Genomic DNA, 18075 nt, shown 5'->3' on the forward strand with positions numbered 1-18075 from the left:
TCTTTAAAAAAAAATAAAAAAAATAAAGAACCATCCTTGCAAAGTATTAAGACCATATTTCAATTATTTATTGCTGAGTAACAACCTTCATTCCCCCTCCAAAAAAAAGTTAAAGGCTTCAAACAACAATTATTTAATCAAACAAATAATCAAACAATTTATTATTTCTCACAATTCTGCAATCTGGGCTAGGCTTAGTTGGGTGTCCATATGATTTGTGTGGTATTTACAGGTGTTTTTAGGAGAAGAAATGTCCAAGATGTCCTTTTCACTTACATACAGGGCACTTCAGCTGGGATAGATGGAACCCCTGTGGACTGGTCAGTCATCCCTCTTTAAAAAAAAAAATGATTTTATTTATTTATTTGACAGACAGAGGTCACAAGTAGGCAGGGAAGCAGGTAGAGAGAGAGGAGGAGGCACTCTCCCTGCTGAGCAGAGAGCCAGATTCGGGGCTTGATCCCAGGACCCTGAGATCATGGCCTGAGCTGAAGACAGAGGTTAACCCACTGAGCCACCCAGGTGCCCCCCAGTCATCTCTTTTTGAGAAAGATTTATGTATTTGAGAGAGAGAAAATGAGAGAGAAGGTGCAGAGGGAGCAGGGGCAGAGGGAGAAGGAGAGAGAATCCCAAATAGACTCCATGCTGAGCATGGAGCCCAGTGTGAGGCTTGATCTCATGACCTTGAGATCATGAATGATCTGAGCTGAAACCAAGAATTGGATGTGGATGATTAACTGACTGTGCCACACAGTTTCCCCAATCATCTTGTAATATGGTGTCTCAACATGGCTAAATTGTACTTCCTCACAGTAAGAAGGTCTCAGTGCGGGTCTTACATGATGGCTGGCTTCCAAGAGGGAGGAAATGGAAGCTGCCAGTCTTCATGAAGTTTAGTTCTGGAACTGGAACGGTGTCCTTCTACCATATTCTGTTAGTTAAGGCAAATCACAAGACCAGTCCAGATTCAAGGAGAAGAGGAAAACAGACTCCGTCTCTTGCTGTGAAGAGTGGCACATATATAGAGGAAGGGAAGGAATTGATGGTGACCATCTTTGGAAACTATCTACCAGCAGCAAGGTCTAGTTATCCCTTTTGTTGTTGTTGTTGTTTAAAGATTCTATTTATTTATTTGAGAGAGAGAGAGAGATTGAAGGAGAGAGAGCACAAGTGGGGTTTGGGGCAGAGGGAAAAGCAGACTCCTCGCTGGGCAGGGAGCCCCATGTAGGGTTCAATTCTGGGACCCCAGGATCACGACCTGAGCTGAAGGCAGATGCTTAACCAACTGAGCCACCCAGGTGCCCCTGAGATCTAGCTATCCTTGCAAGAATATTGAAGACTGTGGGGTGACTGTCTGGCTCAGTCAGTGGAACATGAACTTTTTGTCTCGGTTTTCCGGTTTTGAGCCCCACATTGGGTGTAGAGATTACTCAAAAATAAAATCTTTTTTTTTTTTTTTAAGATTTATTTATTTATTTATTTCACAGACAGAGATCACAAGTAGGCAGAGAGGCAGAGAGAGATGAAGAAGCAGGCTCCCCACTGAGCAGAGATTCCCGACTTGGGCTCGATCCCAGGACCCTCCCTGGGCCCGAGCTGAAGGCAGAGGCTTCAACCCACTGAGCCACCCATGCACCCCTCAAATATAAAATCTTGAAAAAAAATAATTTTGAAGCCTGAACTATGGGACAGTGGTCCACGATGATGAGATCCCTATTCGCCAGTCTTACGTTCTGCCATACCTGCCCCCTCACAACCATGTCTAAAACCCCCAAGATCTCTCCCATATATATTAACTCTCCCATATATATTAACTATGTATTTTTTTTTTTTTATCTGACAGAGATCACAAGTAGGCAGAGAGGCAAGCAGAGAGAGAGGAGGAAGCAGGCTCCCTGCAGAGCAGAGAGCCCGATGTGCGGCTCGATCCCAGGACCCTGGGATCATGACCTGAGCCGAAGGCAGAGGCTTAAACCACTGAGCCACCCAGGTGCCCCAAACTATATATTTTTTTTATTCCTTTGATATGTAGCTTAGTTTTCCAGTTCAGGACTTAAATTTCCCCACTCAGGATTTGCCGAAAACTGACCCCGGTTATTTGAGGAGGTGATGGGAGCAGGTCTTGAGGAGAATAAGTGTCATCTTAAGAGGCATCTGCTTGGGGCGCCTGGGTTGCTCAGTGGGTTAAAGCCTCTGCCTTCGGCTCAGGTCATGATCCCAGGGTCCTGGGACTGAGCCCCACATCGGGCTCTCTGCTCAGCAGGGAGCCTGCTTCCTCCTCTCTCTTTGCTTGCCTCTCTGCCCACCTGTGATCTCTGTCAAATAAATAAATAAAATCTTAAAAAAAAAAAAGAGGCATCTGCTTCATGTAAGATTATGCACAGTCTGAGGAAATTGTTCTTCCTTGGCAAGAGGGCGGGGGCTTCTCTACCCCCTTCCCCAGGAAACTCAGGAGAATTTGAGAGATAAAGATTCTTAGGTTTGTCTGCCCTAATGTCTCTATCCCAGGTCTCAGGGTCCTATTCTTTCCCTGTCAGGACTTTGACTCTGATGTAGGAGACCTACTTAAGTTACAAATTCAGAGTCCTTTCGGGGACTCCTGGGGGGCTCAGTCATTGAGCATTTGCCTTAGGCTCAGGTTGTGATCCTGGGCTGGAGCCCCAAACCGGAAGCCTGCTTCTCCCTCTCCCACTCCCCCTGCTTGTGTTCCCTCTCTGGCTGTCTTTCTCTCTGTCAAATAAATAAATAAAACCTTAAAAAAAAAAAATTGAATCCTTTGCAACTGTGCCACTTACAACCTACCTGATCCTGCATGTGTTTTTTTGTGGGTTTTTATTTTGGTTTTGGGGTGTTTTGTTTTGTTTTTGTTTTTTTAGTCTTCCCTTCAACACAAGAGAAAGCTTTCATCATTGTTGCCAACCAAAGGGCAAGGTTATCACTCCATTTGCTACCAACAATGAGATGTCTATTGCCTTCACAAACATGAGAAAAACTACCACAGAATCATACCCTGAAGGTCTATTTTCTAGGACCTCTTCTGGAAGAGGTATCTGTTCCCTAGAAAACAGAGCCCGAATCTAAGAGTGGATGATAATGCTTTCTCGGGAGTTGCGATCCCCACAGCTAGGGAAAAAGAGAAGTGAAACAGAGAAGGAAGGAAAGATACAAGTTAGTGCATTACTTCGCTGGCCAGAGTCCCACAAAAATCAAAGCCAGTTGCTCAGTCACATGGGATCACTTCAAAGAGGTCACACAGAGCCACCGTGTCTCAGAATAGTCCATAAGAAGGATGAGGCGTGAGGAATTTCTCTCTCAGCAATTTTTCACTCTCTGGTCTCATGGTCACCAACAGAGTCTTAACAGTCTGCATTTGGGAATCGTGTGAATTCGTTCCACTGGGCTGTTTCTGGGCAAGCAGAGCCTTCATGGGTCCACTTGGGTCAGACATGAGTGCCAAAGCTTCTGTGCTTCCCACTACAGCAGGCTTCATTGAATTCATGCCAAGGACTAGCATTTGCCTCCTCCCCACAATGTTGAGGCATCCGGTAATGTCTGGAGACGAGGCAAGGATAGGGACTGCTGGAAGAAACCCAAACTGAGTCCAGGACAGTGAGAATAAAGACTGGCATTTATGGAGTGCCTGGGTGGCTCAGTTGGTGAAGCGTCTGCCTTTGGCTCAGATCATGATCCCAGGGTCCTAGGGATTGAGTCCTACACCAGGCTCCTTGCTCAGCAGGGGGCCTGCTTGTCCCTCTCCCTCTGCGGCTCCCCAGCTTGTACTCTTACTCTTCCTGTCAAATAAAAACCCTAAAAAAAAAAAAAAAAAAAAAAGACTGGCATTTTCTTAGAGTGAGGTGGGAAGCTTCTGGAAGGATTTGACTAGAGTGACATGGTTCTAGCAGGATTAATCTGACTGCCCAGGAGTCAATTGCAAAAGGCCAGGTGTATCAGTCGAGGTTCTATCAGAGAAGCAGAACCATTAGGATCAGTATAAAATGAGGGGTTTGTTATAGGTATTTAACTTGATACAATTACGAGGGCTGATGAAACAGATGACACAAGCTGCTGCTTGTGTATCTGGTGCTGGGCTAGGAGTCAACAAGGCAGATCCAAGACATGGGTGTTCTGAAAGATGGACATGAAGTGGTGGATGTCAAGGTCAAACTGGGCCTCTGAAGGTGAACTGGAACCAACAAGGACAAATTAGATCTCTTTTTGGTCTTTCCACACCTCCAAGCCTCCAGTTTTGAGGAGTAGCAATAGAAGCTGATGCCCTTCATCGATACACACACTTCAGCTTGTAGTTGGAGAAGCAGAAGACAGAGAACTGGGGGTTGCTGGAGGAGTTGTGGGTCTGGCTACTGCCTTACATGGATAAGGGGAGATAGCAGATCAGGGAAAACAAGCATGAGCTACAGCAGCATCTGACCCTGTATCAGCCTTCCAAGACTAGGCATGACTACAGTCTCTCTTCTGCCAAATCCTGCCTAAATCTTCCTCTGTGGCAAATTCTCGCACAGAGCTACACAAGAAAGGGAATTCTGGGAATCATAGTTCTGGCTTAGCTAAATTGACAGAATACAAATTCCACCACACCAAGTAAGAAATTAGGGTGGCTTGACCCAGAGTATTGGCAACAGGGATGGGAGAGGGCTTGAACTCTGGAGGTATCTTGAATATCCCTTACTCTCTAAATCTGTTTGTTTCTAAGCCTGGGTGGTGAATTCTGATGCAAAAGTAGCATGTGCTGAGTGAAAATCATATGCCCACCATGCACATCTATAAAGGCTGGGACAAATGTATAAATAGAGGCGCACCTATTACATCTAAATATTTTAAAACTCTAAATGAAGACACAGCATATAATTTAAAATGTATTCTAGCTTGGGGCACCTGGGTGGCTCAGTTGGTTGGGCGTTCAGGTCTTGATCTCAGGTTCGTGGATTCAAGCCCCATGTTGGGCTCCATGTTGGACATGGAACCTACTTAAAATTAATTAAATAATAAAATAAAATATATTCTCTCTGTATACCAAAATGACAAAATAAAAAATATGTGTAGACTTATAACTTTTATGGGACCGAAAGTCTATCACAGTGAAGGCATTTCATGATCACATTACATATCTGGGTTTTCAGGTGATGGACTGGAAATATTTGGACAAGGGATACAAAAAATATACATAATTAATAAATTGTTATATATTTATTCCATATAAAAAAGTGAGAAAAAAGGGCTGACCTGTAACTCACAGCTGAACCACGTTACTGAACATAAATGATCTCACAGAATACCAATACTCAACTGGTTACATGTTTACTCTGAGACCATGATAACATTAGACAAAACAAGGACACTTCATACACTATTGTAGCACAGATAGCAACAAGATCACTGTGCCTCCCTCAGAATATCAAGCTACCCTTTCCTCCTTAGCTAAAATGAGTGATTGCTACTTTTTTTTTTTAAGATTTTATTTATTTATTTGACAGAGAGAGATCACAAGCAGACAGAGAGAGAGGGGGAAGCAGGCTTCCTGCTAAGCAGAGAGCCCAATTCGAGGCTCAGTCCCAGGACCCTGAGATCATGACCTGAGCCAAAGGCAGAGGCTTTAACCCACTGAGCCACCTAGGCACCGCATGACTGCTACTTCTTCTTCTTCTTTTTTTTTTTTTTTAAGATTTTACTTATTTATCAGAGGTGGGGGGCAGAGAGCGAGCACAGGCAGACAGAATGGCAGGCAGAGGCAGAGGGAGAAGCAGGCTCCCTGCTGAGCAAGGAGCCCGATGTGGGACTCGATCCCAGGACGCTGGGATCATGACCTGAGCCGAAGGCAGCTGCTTAACCCACTGAACCACCCAGGCGTCCCTGACTGCTACTTCTTAACAATTAGTTTTACCCTCGTGCTAGTCTTGTCTCCCTATGGATAAGATTTGTGTATTGAGGGGCGCCTGGGTGGCTCAGTGGGTTAAAGCCTCTGACTTCGGCTCGGGTCATGATCTCGGGGTCCTGGGATTGAGCCCCACATCAGGCTCTCTGCTCAGCAGGGAGCCTGCTTCCTCTTCTCTCTCTGCCTGCCTCTCTGCCTACTTGTGATCTCTGTCAAGTAAATAAAATCTTAAAAAAAAAAAAAGATTTGTGTATTGAGATTCCCACTTATAGAACTGCCCTTGCCTTCTGACATCCACAGAGTCACTTTCCCCAAGTCATTCAACCCTAGTCCAGATCCTATAAAAGGATCTGTTTGTAACATTCATGTTTCCCAATGTGTCTATTCTTCCTCATTGCAATGGGTGATAAATCCCAATTTTATTTATCTATAGGTGTGTTTCCAGTGGTTTTTGGCTGAGAAAATTAACACACTTAGAATATATCTTTCTTGACTTTTTTTTCACCAAAATTACTAATTTTTTTTTAAAGATTGTATTTAAATTCCAATTAGTTCACATACAGTGTAGTTGCACCTTTCATGCTCATGCTCAGCTCCTGGAAGGCCCCTTGCAGCCTTTCCTATTCTGTTAGCCCTTAGAACTGGCTTTGAACGTGTGGCTGTTAATCCTCTGGGGTGGCTCCCAGGCTGTGGCCGGTATCTGCTCTGGACCTTCTCTGTCATGCCTAACCGCCTAACATTAGTTTCAGGGATAAAAGATACTGATTCAGTACTTCCATACAACACCTGGTGCTCATCACAAGTGCACTCTAATATTTCTTTCTTTTTTAAAGTGTTTTATTTATTTATTTGTGAGAGAGAGTGCGTGTGAGCACGAGCAGGGGGAGAGGCAGAGGGAAAATCAAGACTCCCCGCTCTCCAAAATACTTAAATCATCTATTAAAAATTAATACCTTAATATGACATTTAAAATGAAAATTTAGGGCTGCCTGGGTGGCTCAGCAGGTTAAAGCCTCTGCCTTCGGCTCAGGTCGTGATCCCGGGGTCCTGGGATAGAGCCCCGCATCTGGCTCTCTGCTCGGTGGGGAGCCTGCTTCCTCCTCTCTGTTTGCCTGCCTCTCTGCCTACTTGTGATCTCTGTCAAATGAATAAATAAAATCTTTAAAAAAATAAAATGAGGGACGCCTGGGTGGCTCAGTTGGTTAAGCAGCTGCCTTCGGCTCAGGTCAAGATCCCAGCGTCCTGGGATCGAGTCCCGCATCGGGGTCCTTGCTGGGCGGGGAGCCTGCCTCTCCCTCTGCCTCTGCCTGCCACTCTGTCTGCCTGTGCTCGCTCTCTCTCTCTCTCTCCCTCTCTCTCGCTGACAAATAAATAAACAAAATCTTTAAAAAAATGAAATGAAATGAAAATTTAAGGGACACCTGGGTGGCTCAGTCAGTCGAGCATCTGACTCTTGATTTTGGCTAAGCTCATGATCTCAGGGTCATGGCATCCAGCTCTACACTCAGCATGGAGTCTGATCCTGCTTCAGCTTCTCTCCCTCTGCCCCTCCCCACACTTGTGCTCTAAATAAATAAATAAATACCTTTAAAAAAAAAGATTTTATTTATTTATCTGACAGAGAGAGACACATCAAGAGAGGAACCAAAAGCAGGGGGAATGGGAGAGGGAGAAGCAGGCTTCCTGTGGAACAGGGAGCCCGATGTGGGGCTTGATCGTGACCTAAGCCGAAGGCAGATGCCCAACGACTGAGCCACCCAAGAGCCCCTAAATAAATACTTTAAAAAATAAAATGATAAAGTTGATACATTTTTGTTTTGAAAATTCTCTCAAGTCTTACTAAATTTTTTTTAAATAAAACTTTCTGCCCTTTTAGTGTTTAATATCCATCTAGATGCCAATAGAAAGAATTGGTACTATGCCTCACACATGTTACATCTAGATCTATGCATACCCAGATGAGTAATAAGATTTGTTCAATTGGAAAACATCCCTCAGCTGCCATGTGTAACTGTTGTGAATGCCAAGGTAATTTATGAGTACCTCTCATTTGGAATTGAAACTGAAAGAGAAACAAGAAAATGGACACTGGGCACTACTGGAAAATGATACTTTGTTGTGCCATAATTTATTACATTCATGCCATCAGAGAGGAAAGCTTTGGCAAGGCAATGAATTTGTCAGTTCTCTTGCCTGAGTTTGTTCTTTCAGCCTTCTGCAGACTCTGAAGCGATGTCTGTTTTCTGATGTTGGCAGTGACACCACCTGTAAACCTTTCCTGCGATTAACACAATTCACTTTTGTTTTGGGAACACAGGACCCAAGATTTTAGCGTCATTCCCTGGGACATGAACTGTGCTAGTCCTAGATGTTTATGATTTCAGGTTGTGCTGTGCTAACGCTGAACTTCCAAATCCTGAAGCACGGATGTACGTGGTGATGCGGGGTTCTCTAAAACACAGGGCTTGGATCTAAGCATGGTGGTGTCAGGTCTCTGATATTGAAGGATATTTCAAAAATTTTATTTGTGTCCCTTCGGTTTCTGAGTTTAGATAACAGGAGTTCAACTAGTGAGTTGTTATTTCAATATTTCAACCTGTTATTTCAATAATAGAACCAATCAATAGCATTTATGGACCGATCAGAGGTGAGATAAGAGGGAAAGAGAGAAGTCAGGGATGACACCAAGATTTTTCAGCCAAACAACTGGGAAAATGGAGCTGTTGTTAACGGAAAGGGAGAGGACTGCAGAAGGAGCTGTATATTTTTTTTGGAGATACCAAATTTGAGATGCTTTCTAGACATCCAAAGGGAGATTGAGACACCTAGGAGAAGGACTTAGCATAAGTCGCACCATTTTTGTAAAAAGTGGGCATTTCGTAATGCAGCCATGTTACCGTACCCGTGTTATTGGAACCTTAGCAGAAAAAAACGCAAAATACTCCAGATAAAACAATTCCCGGAAATGTACCCCTACCTTAGATCTTAGATATCTGCTTACCCCAGCATTTTTGCCTCTGTACTGTGCTTGGCAATTTTTAGAAACTGGCAACAGGATGTGGTTTATGCCTTTATAAGTCTACCCCTGAGTTCATTCGAGGCTGCAAGATTTTGGAGTGCACAAGTCCCCTCACAGCCGCTGGCTTTTTAATAAAGACTCCTCAATTTGGCCTACTGAATGTGGTGTCCATCTGTACAACTTGCTGCTCTAGATATAACAACATGTCAAGTTAAGGGGAGAGGTTGGACTAGAGACAAATTTCTTTTCTTTTCTTTTCTTTTTAAAGATTTTATTTATTTATTCGACAAAGAGAGAGACAGAGTGAGGGAACATGAGCAGGGTGAATGGGAGAGGGAGAAGCAGGCTTTGCTCAGAACAGGGAGCCCGATAGGGGGCTTGATCCCAGGACACTGGGATGACCTGAGCCAAAGCAGCTGTGTAACAAATGAGCCACCCAGGCACTCTAGAGACAAATTTCAAAGTCATCGGTAATAGAAAAGCCAAGAGCTACATGAGATCTCATAGGATGAGTGGAGAAAGAGAAAAAAGTCCAAGTAGTTTTTACATTCCCTAGCAGTTGTAGCCTGCATGAACTAGCCTCAACCAGGCAGGCAGTGGAGGAACTCACTGGAAGAAATCTGGGTGCCTGGATGACAACATGGAACATTAGTCTTTCGACCATTATTGTCATTTTCATTTTCAGAATACCATAGACTGGGTGGCTTATAAACAGCAGAAATGTATTTCTCACAGTTCTAAACTGGAGAGTCCAAGATCAAGGTACCAGCTGGTTCGGTGTTTGGTGAGAACGCTTCCTGGTTGCTGTTCTCCCACCATGTCCTCACCTGGTGGATGGGAAGGGAACTCTCGAGGACCTCTTTTATGAGGGCACTAATCCCATTCATGAAGGCTCAGCCCTCATGAGCTAATCATCTTTGAGTCTCCACCTCGAAATACTATCACATTTGGGATTAGGTTTCAACATGTGAATTTCAGGAGGACATAAACTTTGTGCATTGCAATTACACTAGAGAAAAATAGACATCTGTCTTGGTCAAGCCATACTGATCATTCCTGTTGCTACAGCAGCCTAGTCTTACCCTAGGTGGCAAAGCTCATGGAGGTCCCTACCCCCAACATAGTCCAGGAGCAGAAGACAGGAATGGTTGAAGGGTGTGGCTCCTCATTGCTGGAGGCTGGTTCAGGGAGCAGTGGAACATTTCCTACAATCGCCTTGAGCAAAGCAGGTATGGCATGTATAGCTGGCAGACATGAAGGGAACTTACTGTCTAGTTGAGGAGGACATGGCAGCGAGACACATGGGCCAATGACTTGACACCAGATGGGAAAGAGGACGTCAGTATGGACAGATGACGAAGACTAGATAATCTTTACCCTGCTCCAACCCACATGTGTTTGCAGCTCAAAAACTTCCCAGAACTTAGGTACAGCTCTTGGGAAGGTGTGGACAGACTCTAAGTTACTCCTGCCACTACTGTTCACAGCAACTTTCAACTTGTATCCTGGATCTCATCCCTATTCACCTACTCAAAGGCTTTGTTCATTGAACTTCCTCCCACACCATCAAATTTCCCTTTTACTGTAATAGCCCCCTTTGAGAAAATAGAAAGGTAAATCTTCTCTTGCCTCTCACAATCTTTTAAAATTATCCTTGGTTGTTGTGTTCCAAATCCTCTAAATGCTTCTCTCTACGCACTGACTCCACTTCCTCACCTCCCATTCTCTCCTTTTTTTCCCCCTGCCCCATCTGTCTTGAACTTAGATCTCAGTCAGGCTTTTCCTCCTGCCAACCCCATGCAACTGCTCTTGTCCACCCTGCCAAAGCTCTTATCAGCCTTTACCAATGATCACAGCTTTTTTTTTCCCCTTAAAGTTTACTTATTTATTCAAGCAATTTCTCCACCCAACGGGGGGCTTGAACTCACAACCCTGATATCAAAGAGTTGTGTGCTCTTCCAACTGAGCCAGCCAGGGCCCCAGTGATCACTTCTTTCTTGAAGACCTTTCTTCACTTGGTCCTGAGACTCAGCACTCTCCTGAGTTTCCTCCTAACCTCACTGGCTGTACCTTTCCAGTCTCCTGTTTTCTGGAAGACCCCTTCCTCTCTCCTCCACCCCATCCTTCACTCAAGTGCCTGCTGACAGGCCTAGTCCTGAGGCACATTCCTGACAATTCCATTGAAAATAGAGCCTCTCCCATTTTCTCTCTCCTTTTGCCCTGCTTTATTATTTTTTTTTAATCTGAGCACTTATCATCCCCTGAAATTATATTATACGCTTGTTTACTCCTGTATCAGCTGTCTCCCCAACCCCTACAATGGAAGCTTCATGACAGCAGGGGACTTGGTTGTATTGGTTGTTGTACTTTTTAAAAAGTAATCTCCACGCCCAACAAGGGGCTCAAATTCACAACCCCAAGATCAAGAGTTGCACACTCTACCAAATGTGCCAGCAAGGCATCTCTGTGGCTGTACTTTTAAGACCTAGCCCTGTACCCGATACATCAGTGCATGTTGATTGGATAAATAATAGAAATTAGATCCAGTTATATGTCAATATATCTCAATAAAGTCAGAAAAATAATTTTTTTTTAAAAATTAGTTTTTAGAAGTTTTATTTCTGAATTTTTTTTTAAAGATTTTATTTATTTATTTGACAGAGAGAGAGATCACAAGCAGGCAGGCAGACAGAAGGGGCTTGATCCCAGGATCCTGAGACCATAACCTGAGCTAAAGGCAGAGGCTCAACCCACTGAGCCACCCAGGCGCCCCTATTTCTGAATTTCTATACCAAATTCATATATGTGATAGAAGACAGTTCTAACTTTTATCAACTCCCCTTTCTCCACCCCAGACCTCCACCATCCTCCTTAACATGAGGATTTTCTGGAGTTGGTGGATGGGAGGTAAGCAATGACACTCCGGGAGAGCTGACCCAGTTGAAGCTAAGGTCCCCTCTCTGGACTTCCTAAGCACAACACAATTTATTCATCCATTATTCTGTCAATCATTATTTCTTTTTTCCCCCCTTTCCTTTTATACTATGAACAATACTGCTAGAAAATTGTCTTCTCCTGCTCCCTCAGGGGCACACCCTGCTGCTGCCAAAGACACATGGAGGAAGACTTGATAAGGGAAGAGGGACACGCTTTGACAGGACAGACATCCAGCAAACACAGGTGTGTGTCCAGGTTAGTTCAGGAAGCATCCATCATTGTCCTCACTTCAGTCCCTCAGCAGCTGATGACACTATTGACTAATGTTTCTTGCTGCTTTTCTCTTGGCTTTTGTGAAACCACTCTCTCCTCTCTGCACTCTCTTGCTCGTGGCTCCTCTGTAGACAACCCCTCCTGACTAGAGCTTGTACTGGATGCACTTCCTTTTGATTCAGGAAGAGGGCTCTGCTCCCCTTGCTCTATGGGCTTCCGAGGTAAAAATAATATCCAGTTTGAGGGCATTAAATACTATGTATATACTGATAATGTCCCCCAAACTCTATCTTTGTCCCAGACCTCTTCTATAAGACATATACAGACTACGGCCCACTGCCTACATAATGTCTCCCACTGGATGTCCCATAGGCTTCTAGAACTCAATACATGCTCACCTTGGAGACATTGCCAGTTGGGTTCCAGCCCCCCACAATAAAGCGAATAGCACAATGAAGTGACTGAGATGCATTTTTGGTTTCCCAGTGCATATAAAAGTTCTGTGTATACTGTGCTGTAATCTATGAAGTACATAATGGCATTATATCTAAAAATACAATGTTCTTAATAAAAATATTTTGTTGCGGGGCGCCTGGGTGGCTCAGTGGGTTGAGCCTCTGCCTTCGGCTCAGGTCATGATCCCAGGGGCCTGGGATCTAGTCCCGCATGGGGCTCTCTGCTCAGCAGGGAGCCTGCTTCTCCTCATCTCTCTCTCTGTCTCTCTGCCTATTTTTGATCTCTCTCTCTGTCAAATAAATAAATAAAATCTTTAAAAAAAATATTTTGTTGCTAAAGAATGCTAACCATTGTCTGTTGTTTCAGTGCGATGTAATCTTTTTGCTGGTGGAGGGTCTTGCCTTCATTTTTGTTTTAGTCTCTTATAATTTATTAAATTTTCCCTGTTTCAATAGTTATTTACCCCTTCTCACTTCCTTTTTTTTTTTTTAAGTGAAGTATAGTCAACATACAATGTTATATTAGTTTCAGGTGTACAACATGGCAATTTGACAATTCTGTACATTGCTATGCTCACCACAATAAATGTTGTTACCATCTGTCACCATATTATTATTGTAATATTATATAATATATATTATTACAATATTATTGACTATATTCTCTGTGCTGTATACTTCATCTCCATGATTTACTATAACTGGAAGTTTGTACCTCTCAATCCCCTTCACCTATGTTGCCCATTCCCCCCACCCCTCCCTTCTGGCAACAACTAGTTTGTTCTCTGTATTTGTGATTGTGTTTCTTTCTGTTTGTTCATTTGTTTTGTTTTTCTGATTCCACATATCGGTAAAATCATATGGCATTTGTCTTTCTCTGTTTTAACTTATTTTACTTAGCGCAGTAACCTCTAGGTCCATCCATGTAGTCCCAAATGGTCTTGCCTTGACGTTAATAGCTGCTGACCGATCAGGACAGTGGGTGCTGAAGGTCGGGGTGGCTGTGGCAATTTCTAAAACAATGAAGTTTGCCTCTTCCTTTCACAGATGACTTTTCTGGAACATGCGATGCTAGAACTTCTTTCAAAATTGAAGTCATTTCTCTCAAACCTTACCACTGTCTTAGGAACTCAGTTTCTGTACCATTCTAAACCCTTTGTATATTTCAACTGTCTCACAATAGGAGTAGATTCCATCCCTGGAGACCATTTTCTCTGGTCATCCATAAGTAACCAGAAGTGTCTCCTCCTCTCTTCAAGTTGTACCATGAGACTATGGCCATTCAGTCCCATCATCAGGCTCCACTTCTCGTTCTAGCTCTCTTGCTGTTCCCACCACATCTGCACCTACTTCCCCCACGGAAGTCTTGAATCCTCACAGTCATCCATGAGTGTGGAAATCAGCTTTTTCTTTTTTTTTTTTTAAGTTTTTATTTATTTGAGAGAGACAGAGATAGTGAGAGAGAGACCATGAGCAATGGGGAGAGGGGGAAGCTGGCTTCCCACTGGGAGCCTGACTCCATCCCAGGACCCTGGGACCATGATCCGAGCCAAAGGCAGACAGTTAACAGACTGAGCCACCCAGGTGCCCTGAGGGAATAAACTTTTTCTAAACTATCAAATTTGATATTTTGACTTCTTCCCCTGAATCATGAATGTCCTTAATGGCATGTAGAGAGGTGAATCCTTTTGTGAAGGTTTTCAACTTTTCCCAGATCCCCCAAAGGAATTACTCTCTAAGGTGGCTATACCCTTAATAAATGTATTTCTTAAATAATAACATCTGGAAGTTGAAATTACTCCTTGATCGATGGGCTGCAGCATAAAATGATATGGTAGCAGGCATGAAAACAACATTAATCTCGAAGTGTATCTCCATCAGAGCTCGTGGGTGACCAGTGCGTTGTCAGTGAGCAGTAATATTTGGAAAGGAATCTTATTTCTGAGCAGTAGGTCTCAACCAGTGGGCTTAAAATATTCAGTAAACCACATTGTAAACTGGCACGCTTTCATTCAGGCTTTGTTTTTCCATTTATAGAGCAGAGGCAGAGTAGATTTGGCATTTTTTGTTTTTTTTAAGATTTTATTTATTTATTTGACAGACAGAGATCACAAGTAGGCAGAGAGGCAGGCAGAGAGAGAGGAGGAAGCAGACTCCCCGCAGAGCAGAGAGCCCGATGTGGGGCTCAATCCCAGGACCCTGAGATCATGACTTGAGCCGAAGGCAGCGGCTTAACCCACTGAGCCACCCAGGTACGCCTGGCATTGTTTTTAGGGAATTTTGGAATGGAAATGAACATTGGCTTTGACTTAAAATCACCAGCTGCTCTAGCCCCTAACGAGAGTGTCAACCTGTCCTTTGAAGCTTTGAAGCCAGGCATTGACTTCTCCTCACCAGCTATGGAAGTCCTGGATGGCATCTTCTTCCAGTAGAAAGCTGTTTCATCTACACTGAAAATCTGTTGTTCAGTGTAGTCACCTTCATCACTGATCTGAGCCAGATCTTCTGGAGAACTTTCTACAGCTTCTACATCAGCACCTGCTCCTTCCCCTTGCACTTTTATGCTATGGAGATGCCTTCTTTCCTTAAACCTCATGAACCAACCTCTGCTAGCTTCAGACTTTCCTTCTGCAGCTTCCTCCCCTCTCTCAGCCTTTACAGAACTGAAGAGAGTTAGGGCCTTGCTCTGCATTAGGCTTTGGCTTAAAGGAATGTTGTGATGGCTTTTATCATTTATCCAGAACACTTGAACTTTGTATCAGCAATAAGACTACTTTGCTTTCTTATTATTCATGTGTTCGTTGGAGTAGCACTATTAATTTCCTTTAAGAACTGAAACTTTGAGGGGACCTGGGTGGTCCGTCTTTAGGCATCTGCCTTTGGCTCTGGTCCTGATCCCAGAGTAGTGGGATCGAGCCCCAAGTGGAGCTCCCTGCTCAGGCAGGAAGTCGGCTTCTCCCCCTCCCATTTCCTCTGCTTGTGTTCCTGCTCTTGCTCTCTCTCTCTCTCTCTGTGTCAAACAAATAAATAAAATCTTAAAAAAAAAAAAAAGAACTGAAACTTGCATTTACATTTACAACCTGACTCTCTGGCACAAGGGGCTAGCTTTCAGCCTGCTTCAGCTTTTGACATGCCTTCCTCACTAAGCTCAATAATTTCTAGCTTTTGATTTAAGGTGAGAGACATTTGGCTCTTCCTTTCACTTGAACATTTAGAGGCCATTGTAGGGTTATATATTGGACAATTCCAACATTGTTCCCTGTGTCTCAGGGAACAGGAAGGCCTTAGGAGAGGATGAGGGAACAGCCGGTTCATAGTGTAGTCAGAACACACATTTATTGGGGTCCTTGGGTGGTTCAGTCGGTTAAGTGTCTGACTCTGATCTTAGCTCAAGTCTTGATCTCAGACTCACAAGTTGAAACTCTGCATTGGGTTCCACGCTGGGTATGGAGCCTACTTAAAAAGAAAAAAAAACCAGGGGCACCTGGGTGGCTCAGTGGGTTATGCCTCTGCCTTCAGCTCGGGTTCTAATCTCAGGGTCCTGGGATCGAGCCCCAAGTTGGGCTCTCTGCTCAGCCCTCTCTCTGTCTGCCTCTCTGCCTACTTGTGATCTCTCTCTCTGTGTCAAATAAATAAATAAAATCTTAAAAAACAAACACACACACGGGCCACCAGAGTGGCTCATTTGGTTAAGTGCCTTTGCTCAGGTCATGATCCCAGAGTTCTGGGATTGAGTTCCACATGGGGCTCCTTGCTCAGCAGGGAGCCTTCTTCTCACTCTGCCTGATGCTCCCTCTGCTTGTGCTCACTCTCTCTCTGACAAATAAATAAAAATCTTTTTTTTTAAAGATATTTATTTATTGGACAGAGAGTTCATAAGTAGGCAGAGAGGCAGGCAGAGAGAGAGGAGGAAGCAGGCAGAGAGAGGAGAGGAAGCAGGCTCCCTGCTGAGCAGAGGAGCCAGCACCCCGGGATCATGACCTGAGCCGAAGACAGAGGCTTAACCCACTGAGCCACCCAGGCGCCCCAATAAATAAAAATCTTTAAAAAAATCACATTCGCATTTATTAATCAAGTTTACCCTTTTATATGAATGTCATTTGTGGTGCCCAATTACAATAATAACATCAAAGATTGCTGATCACAGACCACTGTAACAAATAAAATAATGAAAAGATTTGAAATATTGTGAGAATTACCGAAATGTGACACAGAGACAAGAAGTAAACAAATGTTGGAAAAATGGTGCACACAGACTTGCTTGACACAGTGTTGCCATAAACGTTCAATTTGTAAAAATGCAATATCTGCAAAGTGCAGTAAAGCCAAGCTCAATAAAATGATGCATGCCTGTATGTCGAAAATAAAATGCTTCATTTTGTCTCTGAAACCTGTCCTCCTTATCTTCCCTTTTGCTGGAAATGATACCACCATCCACATAACTGGGTACATTGATCATCATTTCTTCCTTTCCCTTACCACCTCCTAAATCCAATCCATCCCTAAATCCTGTTGACTCTTTCTCCAAAATATATCTTGTATCTCTCCATTTCTCTCACTGCAACATTTTAATCGTCACCTCTCACCTAGATGACTGCAATAGCCTCCTCCCGTCTCTGGGCATTTATGTTGGCCCCCCCCCCCCACAGTCTATTTTCCTCATAGCAGCCAGCCCAAATCTTAAAAAATACAAATCTCACTTGTGTGCTTAAAACTGCCAATGGCTTATGCCCCATTATACTCCAGACATTGTGCTTTGAAAAAAAATAATCCATGTCCATATCAGGGTCTACAGATTCTATACATCTGGCCCCAGCGAAGCCCTGCCAACCTCTCTACTTGTCTGCATCCCACTAAGCTCCAGGTATAGTGGCTTCTTCATTCTTGTACATGCCCAGCTCTATTCTACCGCGAGATCTTCACCTTTCCCTCTGCCCAGATCTTTCTTGGCTAAGTCAAATGGCTAAGGTCTTCCTGACCTTCTTGTCTTGGCACCTCCTCAGAAAATTATCCCCTCATCTTCTCTACCCAGGTGACTCCCCTTATCTTCTCCCCTATCCTAACACTCTTCTCTATTCCTGCGGTACGTCTCATCATGCATGCAGTCCTTGCTGTTCAACTGTCTTTGTTAGTAGGCTTTCAGCTTCACAAGGGCAGGATTCACATTGGTTTTCCACACCAGTGCATCCCCAATGCCTAAGCCAGAGCCTGGTACATAGTGAACACTGAATAAAGATCTGTTGGAAGAATGGATTAATTCACCCTGCACTGGATAAAGAGGATACAGAAATGACCTAGATATGGTCCTTATATTCCATAATGCCATAGTCTGGTGGATGAAAAATGTGCAAATAGGCAATTAGAAAGCTGGTAAGTAATACACTGGAGACCAGAACTGGAACACAGAGAGACTCATACTCCAGTGTGGGGTTATAGATGTGAGTAAAAGGGAGGCTGTATTTACATGATCCAAGGCACCAGCGTCTCCCTAGTAAGAAACA

Source organism: Mustela putorius, unplaced genomic scaffold (assembly GCF_011764305.1).
Source record: "Mustela putorius furo isolate JIRA1106 unplaced genomic scaffold, ASM1176430v1.1 tig00003853_pilon_pilon_pilon, whole genome shotgun sequence".
Classification (NCBI taxonomy): domain Eukaryota; kingdom Metazoa; phylum Chordata; class Mammalia; order Carnivora; family Mustelidae; genus Mustela; species Mustela putorius.